The following is a 19,721-nucleotide window of genomic DNA, read 5'->3' as shown; positions in this document are numbered from 1 at the left end:
TGAGCATACCGAGTTGCCCAATTGCAGCGGCACTAATCCATTGTGGTGTACCTTTAGACGCAACATCAAAATTTCTGTATTTGCCTTTAGATGCAGTCATTGTCACGGATATGCCCGTGTCTGGCTGCCACTGTAAACCCCAACTCTTACATCCAAAATTGTTCTATTTCTCCCTGTGGTAACCATTGGGACACATGCACAGTGCGACTCGGATGCATACAAAAACTTACAACATTGGCCAACTGTGTACGGCATCGACCCTGCGTCAGCTTCTAATCAGGCCCTATGTGTTCTATTTTGTATATCGACATAGAGGCCGATTTCCTAATAAAAGTTTTCAAGCTGTACTAATCCATCATTTATCAAACTAAATACAAGACCTTGAACTTCTAATTTGAAATGCAGATGAGAAAAAACTATTCTAATTATGTCGTCCAAGACAAGGACCACCAAGGGTTAGTATTGGGATGTTGTCATTTTTTTTAAAAGTTCAATGAATGAATAGTACAACATTTAGCCTAAAGTTAGGGCACCATGTAACTCAACAATGATCACATTTATTTTCATTGTACAGACATCTGAAAAGACCATTATTGCCATTATAAACTTCTCAATAGTAGCACACTAAGTTTTCTGTAAACACAATTTAATGAGAATACTTGTCAGATACTTTTCTGATTAATTGGTGTCTTACAAGAGGCCAACTTGCATTTTATTCTGTCATTTCCTTCTCTTTCCATTTTGTAACTAAGAGATTTATAGCAATACAAAAGAACATACATTTCTTTTTAAGACACAGCCACACAGTTCCAGTTATTGTTTTGTAACACAAGAAAAAATTGTTACACTTTCTGTTGGCTTGAAAAACATAGCTCAACAAAGCCGCTAGTAAATGTTTGTCAATTAGACAATGAATGAATGAGTTTATTGAATTAGTCTATTAAAGTCTTTATGGACATTGAGCTATTATTTTGATTATCATTATTGTATTCTAGCAATTAGAGTGAACCATCTTGTTCTGCTCTGGATTGTGTACACATAATGTTGTTTCACGTTCTAAGTAATTCTGTGCCGGCAAAAACATTTTCTCTATAACTTTTTTAAAGCTAACTACACCTCAGCCAGAATCGGCAGCAGTTGAACAGATTGAAGCCCCAAGGAGGATACAAATGCTATGTGGAAAGATTTTTTCATATTCTGGAAAGTTTTTACTACAGTACAGTGCTTTGTGTGAGGACAGGATGCAATAAGAAACATACGTGGGTTACACAAATATCATAGGGTAATTAAGTATTAAGGGCTCTATTTATTAACATTATTTTTACTAAAATAAAGTGAAAAATGGTGTTTTCACACCCTTTTCACTTTATTTTTGTTTCACCTAAATTTACTAAAGGGCAATTGGAGTAGAATTCGTAAAATTCTACTCCAAGCCCTAATTATCAAATATTTTTAGTAAGCAGATTGCATTTCCTATAATCGTAGTGAAATGCGATCTGCCTGAGATTTACTAAAAATAAAATGTGAAAAAATACCGGGGGAAGCCATATAATAATAACGCAACCTGCAGGTGGAGTTATCCAGCCCCGGTTACTGGACTCCTGCTCTGCTCTTAGAGGCAGAGCAGAGCCCGGAGCTGACCCCAGTGATCAGCTGTGTGGTCTAAACAGACCACAAACTGATCACTGCAAAAAAAAAAAAAAGTAAAAAAAAAACTTACTTGAGTCCAGGCCGGTGATCGGTGCTCCGGTGATGTCCTCCCTCTGGTCAGCTGGTCTCCCGGCTCCTGCACTGTGACCCTGGTCAGCTGCAGCATTAAACAGCTGACCGGGTAACAGTGCAGGATGGGAGACCAGCAGAAAGAAGCCCCGGAGGGAGGAAATCACCGGAGCAGTGATGACCTGACCGGAGATAAGTAAAAGTATGGGGTGGTTGCGGGAGGAGGGAGGGGGTGGCCATGACGGGGGGTTGCGAGGGGTGAGGGGCGGCCATGTGGGGAGAGTAGCGGTGGCTGCCTTGTAACTGTATTTTTCTTAATACAGTGATAAGGCTGCGGAGGTGATTTGCAGGGACTGAACTTTAACGCAAGCTCTGTCCCTGCAAGGGATTTTTAATAAATCCCTGTGATATTGCCTGAATTCTCAATGGAAATTCAGTCGGAAATATCACACTACAATCTGCCCGCAGCGTAACCCTAATCCTCCCAGTGGCACCAAACCCTAACTGTCGGCATCCTCAGACTGTTAACATTTCACATGGCGACAGTTTATATGTCAACATTGTGAGCATGTCGACATTCTGGGGATGTGGACATGGTGCATGTAGACAGTTTGAACTAGAGATGTGCAGTTCGGTTCACCAGAAATTCGAATCCACCCAATCATGAATTCAGACTGATTCGAGTTGCGGTTCTGTTCTTCCCGCAATTCGGAATTCGGATTTTAAATCTTCATTTTGGGTTTTGGATTGTAAAAATTATATGATATTAGTTATTTTTAATAACTTTTTTTATCATTTAATAAAAATAAAAAAAACAGATCCAAAACCAAAACACTTGAGGGTGGTTTTGCTAAACCAAAACACAAAAATTAATCCAGATCCAAAACCAAAACATGTTGGTAAGTGCACATCTCTAGTTTGAACCATGTCAACATTCTAATGTCAACATTGCGGTGTCAACATTATAATTCAACCTACTAACATAGTATAGTGGTCATTTATGCAGGTGACATTCAACACATTAAACCCACAAATGCTTTGTCACATCAGCAGCATACACAGGCTATACATATAGCACATTTGTATATTAGTATGGGATTTGGACAATAATATTGTGGATGCACAAATCTTTGGTGGACCATGTCAAGGGATATGACTATACACTTGCTGAAAGAACCACATCAAGTTACAACAGATACCGAAAAATTAGGTTTTGATTTATAGAGCAAGATATTTAAGTGAGCCTGGAGTGTTGGTGATTACATATATTTTAGCCTGGGTACACACCTGAACGATATCGGCACAATTTGGCCAAATTGGAAAGACAAATCAGGCATATCGTGCTGTGTGTGTGCCCGATTTGCGCGCTCCTCAGGTCGCATTCGATATTGTGTGATTGCTTGTACAGACACACGATATCGAGTGTGAGGCTGTACATATTAATGAAGGATGGAACAGTGATCATCAGTCATTCATTAAATCTTTTTAGTGTGTACCTGCAATCAGGGCCGTAACTAGGATTGTGCGACCAGTGCCCTGGCACAGGGCACTGTAGGGCAGGGGGCAGTGTTTGGGCCTATCAATTTTCCTGTTTGTTATCATTCTCACTTGTAGCTTTCTCTTCTTTTATCCCCAGCATCTCCTGGCCTCCCCTGTCTCTTCCAGTGCCCTTCCCCATGAAGCCATGGCCCTTTTTCAGGTGCATTATCTTATGTCCCTATTTAAAATATGGGGGGATGCCAATGCTCTCTCTCGCACAGGGCACCAAATAGTCTAGTGACGGCTTTGCCAGCAATCAGGGTGAAGGCAAATCATCGTGAACATCAACACAATTGCCGGTCATTTAGGTGTGTACCCCCTCAACAAACTACGCCACTAAAAAGGGATACTAATGTATGTAGGTCCTGATTTTTACTGCAAAATTATCCAAATGCCTCTCAATGTATAAGTTAATACAGAATCTGTACTGCATGGGCTATACTGTATGTGACATAGATAAGTATATAAAACCAGATGTCTCCTTACTGTCACGTGTCAAATTATTGTTAACGTGGGGAGGAAATAAAATGAAATTAGCAGCATTGTAACAAAATAGTAAGAAAATAAAAACTTATAGGGGCGGGCATAATGTGATACTAGGCAATATTGTGTTATCATATTTCTACTATTGTAGATAATCCACTCCCTTGTCTCTATTTTGTCTGGCATCTTGCAAAATAGCAGAGCAGATAATTAAGGAAAGGCTCTGCTCATAGACGTGAACCCATAAAGGTAGCAAAGGTTAATTGTTCTATCTTAATAGAGGGTATATGTAGGTGTATAGATGACCAATAGATCTACTCCCAAATTAAGGGGTCTATGTACTAAGCAGTGATAAGTAACAGAGTGAAAAGTGATAAGTCTGTGATAACTGCCAGCCAATCAGCTCCCAACTGTAATTTTTCAAACACAGCCTGTGGGATGACAGTTGGAAGCTGATTGGCTGGCAGTTATCACAGACTTATCACTTTTCACTCTGTCACTTATCACTGCTTAGTACATAGACAATGAGACTTTTAACAGATGATGATACGCATAGGTACTGGATTTTCTTTTCCTAAATTCATTAGTAACCTCCATCATTGTGCTAGATACAGTATCACTAGGAAATATTATATTGGACTGATTCTGGACTTTCTTGGGAACATTGACATACAAGTGACTTTGATTCAAGGATTTCTCTACCCCAAGAAAATGTATTCCAGATAAGCAATTATTTCATTATATTCTTGAAAGTAGGTTGTGTTTTGTGTCTGTACTAAAAATTACTACACTGCACAGAAATGTTCTTTCTTCTGGGTACATTAAATAAATTAACAACCATTTGGAAATCAGGTGATGGCCAAAAGTAAAATTAGATAAGCAACAATTATATTTTACTTATGATAAGCAGTTTGGCACTCTGAAACATGTTGTACATACTGTAATACTGTATGTGGCTTTATAAAACCTACAATTACCATATACAGCATTGTGTTAGTTCTGCTTCTGTTTATTTCAAATGTATCTTCCTCTGGAGATATCGGGGAACATGAGGTCCCCCACATCTGGACTGTCTACCTAAAAAATTATTCAGATTAATAATACCCAGGACACGAATGACTAATTGACTAGATAACATGATTATATTTATACCTTTGGTACACATGCACTTTGATAATACATTTATTCAGTTATTCAAATTAGTATTACACTATCAAGCTCCTGTCTTTTTTAATTGCACAGATCTCTTCTTCACCCAAAGTATTAGTAAGTTTGCAAAATGACAGCAGCCACCAAAATCTCATAGGGAGTGTTTTTTTCTTTAATTTTATTTTTATTGACTGTGTTTATTTTATATATTGTTCTGAATAATTGTTTATCTTCAAAAACATTAAGCCAACTGTGGTTAACTAGTTAGGATATAAGTTGTTGTGCAAATATAGACATTTTATGGTTAGCAAATGACCTTTAAAAGATTGACAATAATATTATGTTTGCAAACTACGAACAAAGTTATTGTTGCTATTTGGAAAGCTTGTAAAATTACAGTATACAGTACATCTTTTAAATATGAGGAATCTGAAACGTTCCAGGGACTGACGCATTGTCATACAGAAGACTGGACTTTATTTGGCTTTCTCTTACTTTTCCTTGTTGTCATGGTTTTGAGTTTGGAGGGCCATGGTGATTCCTAAAACCTTCAATAAGGGAGGTAGAATATAAGGGATAAGATTATACCACTAGTTCACAGATCAATGTGAGAAAAGTACAGTCACCAGCCAATGTCTGTTCAGATTTGAAACATATAATTTATTTAAAAATGCCGTTTATATTAGGATTCTTTGAAACACAGAGAAGTTGCATTGAGTTCCTATTCTTCAAATTAGTGGGTTAAATGCAACATAACTACTACGTTCTAGTGTTATGTACTCTGTTTCCTGGAGAGACAATAAAAACTGTTATTTAATGTGCCACTACTTATCAAAGTAAAATAGTTGGTTTCTTAAGCTTGGATTTGGAACATGGCCGTCACTTTCTAACCCGTGAATGATGTTTACAAACAAAGCTTTAATTTTCCTTTCAGAGGAGAAAGATTTTCTACTGAGGTGTTAATTAGCACAATACAATATTATACCAAAGATCTCTTTTTACAAATAACAATTATTACAGTGTCACCATAATCTGAATATGTTACATCAATATTAACTATTTCTCCAGATGAGAATGATCACATCAGGAATGAGTATTTCAGGATGTGAGTGTGCGGATCTTGTGGGATGCAGTGATCTGTTGGCTTATGTGCTTGTGTAAGGGAGGACAGGCCTTCATATAACAAGGGTAGTAACGTAATATACTGTACAGTAAAGCGAGGAATAGAAGCTACAGGCCAAGAGCTTGCGGCAGGAATAGAGAATCACAGCTTATGTAAAGACTATTGGAGCCGAAGGCAGCGCAGTAGGAATTGGTTAAATTATTTCTTTTTTAGGCTTTCAGCATCTATTGAACCCCGATATGTGTAATTATGGACTGGCAGATTGACTTATGGGAGAAAGCATTTAGTTGACACTATCATATTTCCTAGGGCAGCATTAATTCTAAACACAGTCATTGCTGTAGATGTAGAGGGAACAGCACTTTCAAAAGGAATACAGCCATAATGTCAACAAGAACATTGTCCACAACATAATCTCTGCACCACAATGTCGACTCTGGTGATTGCTAACTAAAGCACTTTAACGGTGCTGACAGTAAAACTGTAAAGATGCTGCTTTAACATCATGAATACAGTTATACTACTGATAGTATTAAAATGCTGTTATTTGATTTTACCGCAGTCGACATTGTGATACTGGGATTATTGCACTGATAAGAACCTTATTGTCTGTGTTTTTGATGACATGACATACCGCACCCCTTTCAAAACACTGTCAGAGAAAATAGACTTTTATGCGGTAAAATTGAGCTGTCTCCATCTCAGAAATAACATTTTTATTTGTCAGGGGGGTTCTGGGTACTCCCCCACTGCATAGTATCGGTATAGCATTGGTGTAGCATTGCGTGCCAGCAGGTACAGGAGAACGTTACCAGGGGTGAAATGTTCATGGGTTTCTTTTCTTCAAATAGCCTCTGAATCACTCACCTGGTTCTTGGCAGCAGGACATGGCTGAAATGACAGGGGTGCCAACAGACCCACCCCCACTCCTGTTCACGACTGCATGTTGCCTACTCCCATATAGCATGCAGCATGCATCTACTCTATTTCCACATGGGGTATAGCTCTTGCTTTTCACAAGCTGTGTCCCCTGGTCTTTACTCCTCCCCTTCCATTGGCTATCATCACTTGCTGACCTCTACTCATCCCTCTGTTTCCTTCACATTACTGTTTAGAACAGTGTTTAGCTACTTGCATCCCTCCTCCCAGTATGCAGTACTGCCCATAGATGGGCAGCCCTACATACTGGGAGACAGCTGTGCCACCTTCCTGACCAGCATCTATATAAAGCACAGCTCATACTGCACTGAGGCCCCGTCCAGCGTATTGATGAGGAGTTGGCCTAGTAGTAGCAGGATTGACAGTTGTTTCGTGAGCAATCCTGGTAATATATTATACAATTACCTGGCAGATCGGACAGATATCAGCTCATTGGCCAGATAATTGAATAGTGAATTTCTGCGACCAGTGAAAATTATCAGAATTTGTTCAGAATGTTTGACAGATCCAGTCTTTTGTGAGCTGCAATTTGGCTGCAGTGAAATATCTCACAGTGTATGGTCACGATATTTGCTGGGTGTCAGATGTCTGTGACAGTGTATGCCAAGCATTAGCTGTGGCCTGGATCGTGATTCAGTGTCTATGGTAAGGATATAACTACTTTGGTATTAAAATACATAGTTGAAGGAAGTGCAGAGTCCAATAGGCATAAATAATCAACAAAAAATAATCAGTAATAATATATATATATATATATATATATATATATATTTAAATAAAATAATACAAGTAATAAGGTTTAATAAATTAAAAAACAGATTGACATGGAGTCAAAGATAGCAAATTAGATAAATACACATGTAAATATACATATTGAGATGCATGAAAAAACATATAAATAAAATGACAGGTGAATACTTGACCGCTGCACACTTGAAAAACTAAATACTTGTCTGCCAAAGTAACAATAAAATGTCTCTTGGTATTAGAATGTAACCAAATGTTGCAAGGTTTAAAAGTAGGTAAAACTTCCTCTGAGAGAATCAGAGACAGTGGACAATTCCAAATGTGGAATTAGCTTGGATTTCCCCTAAACCAAATGGCTTTTTTAAATGCGGGTCCACTCGTTGTTTAACTTGTCAACATGCTAACCATAGAAGCACCAGTGTTATGTCTTTTTCTAATGGAGAGACTTTTCAAATTGATTGTTTCTTGAACTGTCAATCTACATATGTATTCTATGTTTTACAGTGTGGATGTGGGATTCAATTTGTTGGTCGGACAACACGCACACTTAACACCCGATTCTTATAACACAGATGGGGAATTAATACGAAGCTGAACAGCTGTAGTGTACCTTGACATTTTTCTTCCTGCTCTGAAGGTTGCATTGATAATTTGAAAGTAATGGCCATTGAACAGATGAAACCAAATAAGAGAAGAGGGGATAGATTCCAGCATCTCTGCAAGAAAGAGGCATTCTGGATCTTCAAATGAAATATCTCAGCCCTCGCAGGCCTCAATGACACCACTGAACTAAATAATATTTCATTCTGGTCCTTTTTGAGGAACCATCATGATTTTTCCTGTGGCATGTCCTCCCACTCGTCTCTTCCCCCTCGTCTTCCGCCTTATTTCAGTTGGCTTGACGGCTGTCCTAACTATTTACTCCAGTTCCCTGGAGATAGAGGGTCAGTCCAAGAGCCGATTTGATTTAATTTGTTATGATATTTTTCAATTAGATGTAGTCTCCTCCCTATGGATGCCTTCACAATTTAGAGTTTGTTTATCTCTTCCTTTATTATTTAGTGATTTTATTTAGTAGTACTATTAAATCATTGATTATCCACGTAATTATCACCATACCTATGTATTTATATATATATATATATATATATATATATATTAGGGGTGTGCACCGGCCACTTTTCGTGTTTTGTGTTTTGGTTTTGGATCTTTCTTCGTGTTTTGGATCTGGATTGGTTTTGCCAAAACCACCCTTCCGTGTTTTGGGTTCTGGGTTTTGTGTTTTGGATCTGTATTTTTTTTTTAAAAAGTATAAAAACAGCTAAAATCACAGAATGTGTTGGTTTTTCTGCTCCTATGCTATTATTAACCTCAATAACCTTAATTTCCACTAATTTCCAGTCTATTCTGAACACCTCACACCTCACAATAGTGTTTTTATGTCCAAAAGGTTGCACCGAGGTAGCTGGATGACTATGCTAAGCGATATGAGTGGGCGGCACAAACACGTGACCCATCTAGGAGTGATACTGCAGTGGCAGACATGATGGCAGTTTGAAAAACTAGGCCCCAAACTGTACATAATGCAAAGAAAAAAAAGAGGTGCAAGATGGAATTGTCCTTGGGCCCTCCCACCCACCCTTATGTTGTATAAACAGGACATGCAAAGCAAAGCAATCATTTCAGTGCCAGGGTCTGCCACACGACTGTGGCTGAAATGATTGGTTCGTTTGGGCCCCCACAAAACAAGCTGGCAATTAATCTGTCCCTGCACAAACTGGCTCTACGGAGCCAAGATGTCGTCCTCATCCTCCTCATCCACCGATTCCTCACCCTCTTCAGTGTTGTGTACATCCTCATCCTCACAAAGTATTAACTCGTCCCCACTGGAATCCACCACCACAGGTCCCTCTGTACGTTCTGGAGGCTGGTCTCCCTGGAAGAGTTGATAATTAATTTTGATGAACATCATCTTCTCCACATTTTGTGGAAGCAACCTCCTACGCCTTTCGCTGACAAGGTTCCCGGCTGCACTAAACACTCTTTCGGAGTACACACTGGAGGGGGGGCAACTCAGGTAAAATAGAGCCAGTTTGTACAGGGGCCTCCAAATTGCCTCTTTTTCCTGCCAGTACAGGTATGGACTGTCTGACATGCCTACTTGGATGCTGTCACCGATGTAATCCTCCACCATTCTGTCAATGGTGACAGTATCATATGTAGTGACAGTAGACATGTCAGAAATTGTTGCCAGGTCGTTCAGTCCGGACCAGATGTCCAAACTTGGTCCTGCCTGCCCTGCATCACCGCCAGTGGGTTGCTTAGGATACCTACGTTTTTCCCTGGCAGCCCCAGTTGCGGGAGAAAATGAAGAAGGAGCTGTTGACGTGTCACGTTCCGCTTCAGCTGACAGTGTGTTCACCAGCAGGTCTTTGCACCTCTGCAGGCTTGTGTCGGCCGGAAAGAGAGACCCCACATAGGCTTTAAACCTAGGATCGAGCACGGTTGCCAAAATGTAGTGGTCTGATTTCAACAGATTGACCACCCTGGAATCCTGGCAAAGCGAATGAAGGACTTCATCCACAAGTCCCACATGCCGAGCGGAATCGCTCCATCTTAGCTCCTCCTTCATTTTCTCCAGCTGCTTCTGCAAAAGCCTGATGAGGGGAATGACCTGACTCAAGCTGGCAGTGTCTGAACTGACTTCACGTGTGGCAAGTTCGAAGGGCTGGAGAACCTTGCACAACACGGAAATCATTCTCCACTGCACTTGAGTCAGGTGCATACCCCCTCCTTTGCCTATGTCATAGGTGGATGTATAGGCTTGAATGGCCTTTTGCTGCTCCTCCATCCTCTGAAGAATATAGAGGGTTGAGTTCCATCGCGTCACAACCTCTTGCTTCAGGTGATGGTGGGGCAGGTTCAAGAGTGTTTGCTGGCGCTCCAGTCTTCGGCACGCAGTCGCTGAATGGCGAAAGTGGGCAGAAATTTTTCGGGCCACCCAAAGCATCTCCTGCACGCCCCTGTTGCTTTTCAGAAATTCTGCACCACCAAGTTTATTGTGTGAGCAAAACATGGGACATGCTGGAATTTGCCCAGATGTAATGCCCGCACAATATTGGTGGCGTTGTCAGATATCACAAATCCCCAGGAGAGTCTAAGTGGGGTAAGCCACTGGGCGATGATTTCCCTCAGTTTCTCTAAGAGGTTGTCGGCGGTGTGCCTCTTACTGAAACCAGTGATACACAGCGTAGCCTGCCTTGGAACGAGCTGGCGTTTCTGAGATGCTGCTACTGGTGACGCTGCTGCTGTTGCTGCGTAAGGTGATACATCTACCCAGTGGGCTGTCACAGTCATATAGTCCTTAGTCTGCCCTGTTCCACTTGTCCACATGTCCGTGGTTAAGTGGACATTGGGTACAACGGCATTTTTCAGGACACTGAGGACACTTTTTCTGACGCTTCTGTACAGTCTCGGTATCGCCTGCCTAGTGAAGTGGAATCTAGATGGGATCTGGAACCGGGGACACACTACCTCCATCAATTGTCTAAATCCCACTGCACCGATGGCGGATACCGGACGCACGTCTAACACTAACATAGCAGTCAAGGCCTCAGTTATACGTTTTGCTTCAGGATGACTGCTATCGTACTTCATCCTCCTCGCTAAGGACTGTTGGAGGGTCAATTGTTTAGTAAAAGTAGTGGCGTTCCTACTTCCTCTCTGGCATGATGAACGACTCCCAGCAGCAGCAACAGCAGCAGCGGCAGCAGTAGGCGTAGCAATGCAGGATCCTCAGGAGGAATCCCGGATAGGAGAGTCTGTCATGCCAGTGACATGGCCTGCAGGACTACTTCCGATCCTGACTAAGGAGGAAATTGACGAGGAGGGAGTTGACGGTGTGGTTTGCAGGCGCTTGGATACAACAGGACAACGGGATTTAGGTGTCCCTGGACTGCTTACGGTCTTAGCCAAAGTTTCTGAGCCTGATTTAAACAAACCACATCACCATCAGAATCCTCCTCGCCAACTTCCTCCTCAGCGCCAGCTACACCAGTATCCTCATCCTGTTGTACTTCAACAGTGACATCTTCAATTTGCATATCAGCAAGTGGACTGTGGGTGCTCCTTTCAGCACTTGCAGGGGGCGTGCAAATGGTGGAAAGAGCCACCTCTTCCCGTCCAGTGCTGGGAAGGTCAGGCATTGCAACCACCACCACACTTGGACTCTCCTTGGGGATTTGTGATATCTTCTTAGAAAGCACAGTTCTTCGCTGTGCTTTTGCCAGTTTAACTCGTTTGATTTTTTTAGTGGGAGGAGGGCTTCCATCGTCATGTGAAGCTGAACCACTAGTCATGAACATAGGGAAAGACCTTAGCCGTTCCGTGCCACTCGGTGTCATAAATGGCATTTTGGCAAGTTTACGTTTCTCTTCAGATGATTTAAATGTTTTTTTTAAGGTCATTTTCCTGAACTTTGTCATTTGGGATTGTATGTGGCTTCTACTATGACATTGGGCATCGGCCTTGGCAGACGACGTTGATGGCATGTTATCGTCTATGTCATGACTAGTGGCAGCAGCTTCAGCACTAGGAGGAAGTGGTTCTTGAGCTTTCTCTATTTTATTTTTATCGGAGAAAGTTCGGTCCTCCATTTATGTTATATCGATTTGATATATACGTGCAGATAAGGCGCACACAAACACAGAAAATATTTTTTTCTTTTTGCTGGAGAGTAGTGCACTTTGTGGGTTACACCACCCTTTAAGAAATGAGCCAGCTGGCTCTTTACTTATGGGACACAGGCGCACGCTTGGCACTACTTTGTTGATGCACGTGCGGCTACTGCGCACACAATTCACAAACACAGAAAATATTTTGTTATTTGGTTTGGAGTGTACTTTGGGGGTTACAGCACCCTTTAACGGTCAAGCCAGCCGGCCCTTTACTTATGACACAGGCGAACGCTTGGCACTACTTTGTAGATGCACGTGCGGCTACTGCGCACACAATTCACAAACACAGAAAATATTTTTTTATTTGGTGTGGAGTGTACTTTGGGGGTTACAGCACCCTTTAACGGTCAAGCCAGCTGGCCCTTTACTTATGACACAGGCGCACGCTTGGCACTACTTTGTTGATGCACGTGCGGATACTGCGCACACAATTCACAAACACAGAAAATATTTTGTTATTTGGTTTGGAGTGTTCTTTGGGGGTTACAGCACCCTTTAACGGTCAAGCCAGCCGGCCCTTTACTTATGACACAGGCGCACGCTTGGCACTACTTTGTTGATGCACGTGCGGCTACTGCGCACACAATTCACAAACACAGAAAATATTTTGTTATTTGGTTTGGAGTTTACTTTAGGGGTTACAGCACCCTTTAACGGTCAAGCCAGCCGGCCCTTTACTTATGACACAGGCGCACGCTTGGCACTACTTTGTTGATGCACGTGCGGATACTGCGCACACAATTCACAAACACAGAAAATATTTTGTTATTTGGTTTGAAGTGTACTTTGGGGGTTACAGCACACTTTAACGGTCAAGCCAGCTGGCCCTTTACTTATGACACAGGCGCACGCTTGGCACTACTTTGTTGATGCACGTGCGGCTACTGCGCACACAATTCACAAACACAGAAATTTTTTTTTTTTTTTATAGCACTTGGGGGGAGAACCCCTGACGGACAGAGCACCCCCTGGACAACACTACAGCACCCCTTTAGGACTGGGACACTGCACAGGACTTTGGAGTGGACACAGCCCCTATGGACAACTGACTGCACAACACAGTCCAACCAGCCCCTATGGACTTTGAAGTAGTGGACACAGCCCCTATTAACAACAGCAGCACAGCACTACACAGCCAGCCCCTATGGACTTTGAAGTAGTGGACACAGCCCCTATGGACAACAGCAGCACAGCGCAGCACAGCACAGCACAACACTACTCTGCACTACACTACACTACACTACACAGCCCAGCCAGCCCTAACTCCCACCCTCCCTCTTCACTGTCCACAGCCGAGTGAGAAAATGGCGCCGACTCGGGTACCTTATATAGGATCTAAAACCCGCGAGACCCGGAAGGCGGGATGATGAAGTTTTGCCTCGATTTCAGATCCGAGTCAGGCGGGAAAAGTCGAGCCTGACTCGGATCGGGGGGGCTCGGGGGGGTTCGGATTTCAGAAATCCGAACCCGCTCACCCCTAATATATATATATATATATATATACATATATATATGTCCTATGGTTCGGCATTCCAATAATGTAATAATGTTGCCCTCGTGCCCTACGCAAGTATGGATACACAACAACAAAAGAGGCAGCGGCACTGAGGGTCTTAAGTAAAATAACATGTATTGTCACCAACGTTTCAGGGCTAAGATGCCCTTTGTCAAGGTAAAACAAACAGTACTGTATCATACCTCCCAACATGACCCTCTCCAGGAGGGACACAATGCTCTGGTCCTGGACTTCCCTGGTAATTTATAATTGGTCATGGCTCCAGAGGTGGGGCTGCAGCACAGTCCAAAAGTCAAATAGGGGAGTCACACCAACTGCCAGTGAGTCCCAGCCAGTGATGTTTGGCAGTGTGTGAAATGACAGTTGGTGTGGCTCCCCTATTTGAATTTTGAACTGCGCTGCAGCCCCGCCTCTTACCAGGGAAGTCCAGGACCAGAGCATTGTGTCCCTCCTGGAGAGGGTCATGTTGGGAGGTATGCTATATACAGTCTTACCTTAAGTAACCACACCACTTATCATGACTGACAGCCTCGTGGGACCCATGCGTCCGCACACTGCATGGCGCGTCCCTCGATGATGATGTCGAGGTGCTCCCCGTGGTCCCGCTACCATGGCAACAGGACTCACAACAGAATTCCCTTCAGTCTCCCGGCTGTGACTCAAAGATAAACATACAGTGAAACACCAACACCAATTAAAATCATAGGACATGTACGTGTAATCACGAGAAATACACTGTCAAGGGAGTTCTAATATAGCAATAACAATACAGTTCGGGGCAATAATCTAATCAAAGATGGATATGCAAATATAACAATCAATATCACAATTACGTAGTGCTAAATATAAGTTGCATCAAAATATGCTGGTATATGGAAAGAGGTCTAATACTGTAGTCATGCTTAACGTATGTCAAAATGAATAGACATGTATATTTCATGGTATCACAAGCAATCAAATGGTAGAGCTATAAGATCAAAGGTATGGGGCGAAGGGAATGATTTAAAGTAGAATTGTACAAAAGTCATAACTTGTAGATAGTACAGTATATGTAATGATCTAAACATATAATTATATGATTATAACATGTTCCAGAAGATCTTGTCGTTCAATCCTTTAGGGTTGATAGTGTCCAATATCATAATCCATCTTGCTTCAAGTCTTAAAAGCTGTCCTGCTCTGTCCCCTCTGCTCATTGATTCAGGTATATGAACAATAATTTTATGTTGAAAATTTGATAAACTATGTCCCCTCTCGACATAGTGTCTGGCAACTGCCTGATCTGTGGGTTTGCCTGAGAGGGCTGCACGTATCACGGAATGGTGTAAGGCCATGCGTTCACGCATCGTTCTCACTGTTTTTCCAACATATAACATTCCGCAAGGACAGATGGTAATGTATATGCACACTGGTATTAGGCACAATTCTAGGTAAGTCCTACAAGTTATATACTGTAGTGCAACTTTGGTTCATCTATGGGGTGTGGGTCCCCCTGGATTGCATTGGTTGATCTGTTTCAGGGCACCACATTATAACACATTTTTCTTTATACCACATTTTAACCCTTCACTGTGTGTTTAATATATATGTAATTCACTTTTATTTCACTTTTATTTTCATTCATTATATGCAGCTGTAGATGCTCTTAACTATCTCTTCACACTGCACTTTTCTTACTATTGTGGTGGCCTGGGGTGGCTTGGCTGGGCCAGTTTTGGGGGGTCCTACGCTCTGGATTTGAACCATAGTATGTTAGGGACCTACCCTAAAGAGGTTACCTGGATATGGTGGGTAGGCCCATAACCTTGGCCATGATTATGCTAAAAACCGCTATTGATCGCAAAATTTTATTGCATTTATATATTATTAATAATTTGGAGTTGTGCACCTGAGATTTGTCTGTTTCCATGCCTGCAATTAGTCTCATCAGGTAGCACCTCCCATTATATATATATGTATATATATATATATATATATATATATTAGGGGTGAGCGGGTTCGGATTTCTGAAATCCGAACCTCCCCGAGCCCCCCCGATCCGAGTCTGATCCGAGTCAGGCTCGACTTTTCCCGCCTGACTCGGATTCTGAAATCGAGGCAAAACGTCATCATCCCGCCTTCCGAGTCTCGCGGCGCCATTTTCTCACTCGGCTGTGGACAGTGAAGAGGGAGGGTGGGAGTTAGGGCAGGCTGGGCTGTGTAGTGTAGTGTAGTGTAGTGTAGTGCAGAGTAGTGTTGTGCTGTGCTGTGCTGCGCTGTGCTGCTGTTGTCCATAGGGGCTGTGTCAACTACTTCAAAGTCCATAGGGGCTGGCTGTGTTGTGCAGTGCTGCTGTTGTTAATAGGGGCTGTGTCCACTACTTCAAAGTCCATAGGGGCTGGCTGGACTGTGTTGTGCAATCAGTTGTCCATAGGGGCTGTGTCCACTCCAAAGTCCTGTGCAGTGTCCCAGTCCTAAAGGGGTGCTGTAGTGTTGTCCAGGGGGTGCTCTGTTCATCAGGGGTGCTCCCCCCAAGTGCTAAAAAAAAATTTTTTTTTCTGTGTTTGTGAATTGTGTGCGCAGTAGCCGCACGTGCATCAACAAAGTAGTGCCAAGCGTACGCCTGTGTCATAAATAAAGGGCCGGCTGGCTTGACCGTTAAAGGGTGCTGTAACCCCCAAAGTACACTCCAAACCAAATCAAAAATTTTTTTCTGTGTTTGTGAATTGTGTGTGCAGTAGCCGCACGTGCATCAACAAAGTAGTGCCAAGCGTGCGCCTGTGTCATAAGTAAAGGGCCGGCTGGCTTGACCGTTAAAGGGTGCTGTAACCCCCAAAGTATACTCCAAACCAAATAAAAAAATATTTTCTGTGTTTGTGAATTGTGTGCGCAGTATCCGCACGTGCATCAACAAAGTATTGCCAAGTGTGCGCCTGTGTCATAAGTAAAGGGCCGGCTGGCTTTACCGTTAAAGGGTGCTGTAACCCCCAAAGTACACTCCAAACCAAATAAAAAATTTTTTCTGTGTTTGTGAATTGTGTGCGCAGTAGCCGCACGTGCATCATCAAAGTAGTGCCAAGCGTGCGACTGTGTCATAAGTAAAAGGCCGGCTGTCTTGACCGTTAAAGGGTGCTGTAACCCCCAAAGTACACTCCAAACCAAATAAAAAAATATTTTCTGTATTTGTGAATTGTGTACGCAGTAGCCGCACGTGCATCAACAAAGTAGTGCCAAGCGTGCGCCTGTGTCATAAGTAAAGGGCCGGCTGGCTTGACCATTAAAGGGTGCTGTAACCCCCAAAGTACACTCCAGTCCAAACCAAATAAAAAAATATTTTCTGTGTTTGTGAATTGTGTGCGCAGTAGCCGCACGTGCATCAACAAAGTAGTGCCAAGCGTGCGCCTGTGTCCCATAAGTAAAGGGCCGGCTGGCTCATTTCTTAAAGGGTGGTGTAACCCACAAAGTGCACTAGTCTCCAACAGAAATAAAAATTTATTTTCTGTGTTTGTGTGCGCCTTAGCCGCACGTATATATCAATATAACATAAATGGAGGACCAAACTTTCTCCGATAAAAATAAAATAGGGAAAGATCAAGAACCACTTCCTCCTAGTGCTGAAGCTGCTGCCACTAGTCATGACATAGACGATAACATGTCATCAACGTCATCTGCCATGGCCGATGCCCAATGTCATAGTAGAGGGCACATACAATCCCAAATGACAAAGTTCAGGAAAATGACCTTGAAAAAAACATTTAAATCATCTGAAGAGAAACGTAAACTTGCTAATAAGCCATTTACGACACGGAGTGGCAAGGAACGGCTAAGGTCTTTCCCTATGTTCATGACTAGTGGTTCAGCTTCACATGACGATGGAAGCCCTCCTCCCGCTAAAGAAATCAAACGAGTTAAGCTGGCAAAAGCACAGCGAAGAACTGTGCATTCTAAGAAGATATCACAAATCCCCAAGGAGAGTCCAAGTGTGGTGGCGGTTGCAATGCCTGACCTTCCCAGCACTGGACGGGAAGAGGTGGCTCTTTCCACCATTTGCACACCCCCTGCAAGTGCTGAAAGGAGCACCCACAGTCCACTTGCTGATATGCAAATTGAAGATGTCACTGTTGAAGTACAACAGGATGAGGATACTGGTGTAACTGGCACTGAGGAGGAAGTTGGCGAGGAGGATTCTGATGGTGATGTGGTTTGTTTAAATCAGGCTCCGGGGGAGACAGTTGTTGTCCGTGGGATGAAAAAGCCCATCACGGTCATGCCTGGGCAGAAGACCAAACATTCCACCTCTTTGGTCTGGCAATATTTCTATCCAAATCCAGACAACAACTGTCTTGCCATATGTACCATATGAAAAGGTGAAATAAGTAGGGGTAGGGACGTTAACCACCTAGGAACATCCTCCCTTATACGGCACCTGCAGCGCGTTCATAAAAAGTTACTGTCAAGTTCAGAAACTTTGGCTCAGACCGTAAGCAGTCCAGGGTCACCTAAATCCCTTTTTCCTGTTTTATCCAAGGAATCGGTGGATGAGGAGGATGAGGACGACATCTTGCCTCCATAGAACCAGTTTGTGCAGGGACAGATTAATTGCCAGCTTGTTTTGTGGGGTCCCAAACGAACCAATCATTTCAGCCACAGTCATGTGGCAGACCCTGGCGCTGAAATGATTGGTTTGTTAAGTGTGCATGTCCTATTTATACAACATAAGGGTGGGTGGGAGGGCCCAAGGACAATTCCATCTTGCACCTCTTTTTTTTCTTTGCAGTATGTAATGTTTGGGGCCTAGTTTTTCAAACTGCCATCCTGTCTGCCACTGCAGTGTCACTCCTAGATGGGCCACGTGTTTGTGCCGCCCACTCGTGTCGCTTAGCATAGTCATCCAGCTACCTCGGTGCAACCTTTTGGCCATAAAAACAATATTGTGAGGTGTGAGGTGTTCAGAATAGACTGGAAATGAGTGGAAATGAAGGTTATTGAGGTTAATATTAGCATAGGAGCAGAAAAACCCACAAATTCTGTGATTTTAGCTGTTTTTATGCTTTTTTAAAAAAAAATACAGATCCAAAACACAAAACCCAGAACCCAAAACACGGAAGGGTGGTTTTGGCAAAACCAATCCAAACCAAAACACAAAACACGAAAAGTGGCCGGTGCACACCCCTAATATATATATATATATATATATATATATATATATATATATACAGTCAGGTCCATAAATATTGGGACACTGACAGAATTTTCATATTTTGGCCTCTATTCACCAGCACAATGGTTTTGAAATGAAACAAATAAGATGTGCTTTAACTGCAGACTTTCAGATTTAATTTGAGTGTAATTACATCCAAATCGGGTGAACGGTGTAGGAAATACAACAGTTTCAATATGTGCCTCCCACTTTTTAAGGGGCCAAAAGTAATGGGACTATCAACTCATACAGTGTATTCTCAAAATATTAAGGTTAACCAGATATATCAGACATTGAGAGTCCAGTAATGAATAATACTTGCATCCGAGGATGGCAGAACATAACACCCAAGGCAGGAACACTGAAATGCTGGAACAAAGGTATAGGAGAGAATGTCCTGAGGGATAGCCCAACCATCAGCAAACAGAATCAGTGAAGTAGGATAGCTGACAGAAACTCAGTCCAAACCAACTCCGTCGTAGCCAGTGAACACTTTTAAAAACATGAGAACTCGGAATGGAGAAACTAGGAACATCTTCACCCTGCCTGGGATCAGCCAGGCTGAAGAGCGAGGCCCTGGGATGTTGAGGC

The sequence above is a fragment of the Taudactylus pleione genome, unplaced genomic scaffold (assembly GCF_031769625.1).
Source record: "Taudactylus pleione unplaced genomic scaffold, aTauple2 ptg000036l, whole genome shotgun sequence".
Classification (NCBI taxonomy): Eukaryota; Metazoa; Chordata; class Amphibia; order Anura; family Myobatrachidae; genus Taudactylus; species Taudactylus pleione.
Note: the sequence above shows the minus strand (reverse complement) of the source record.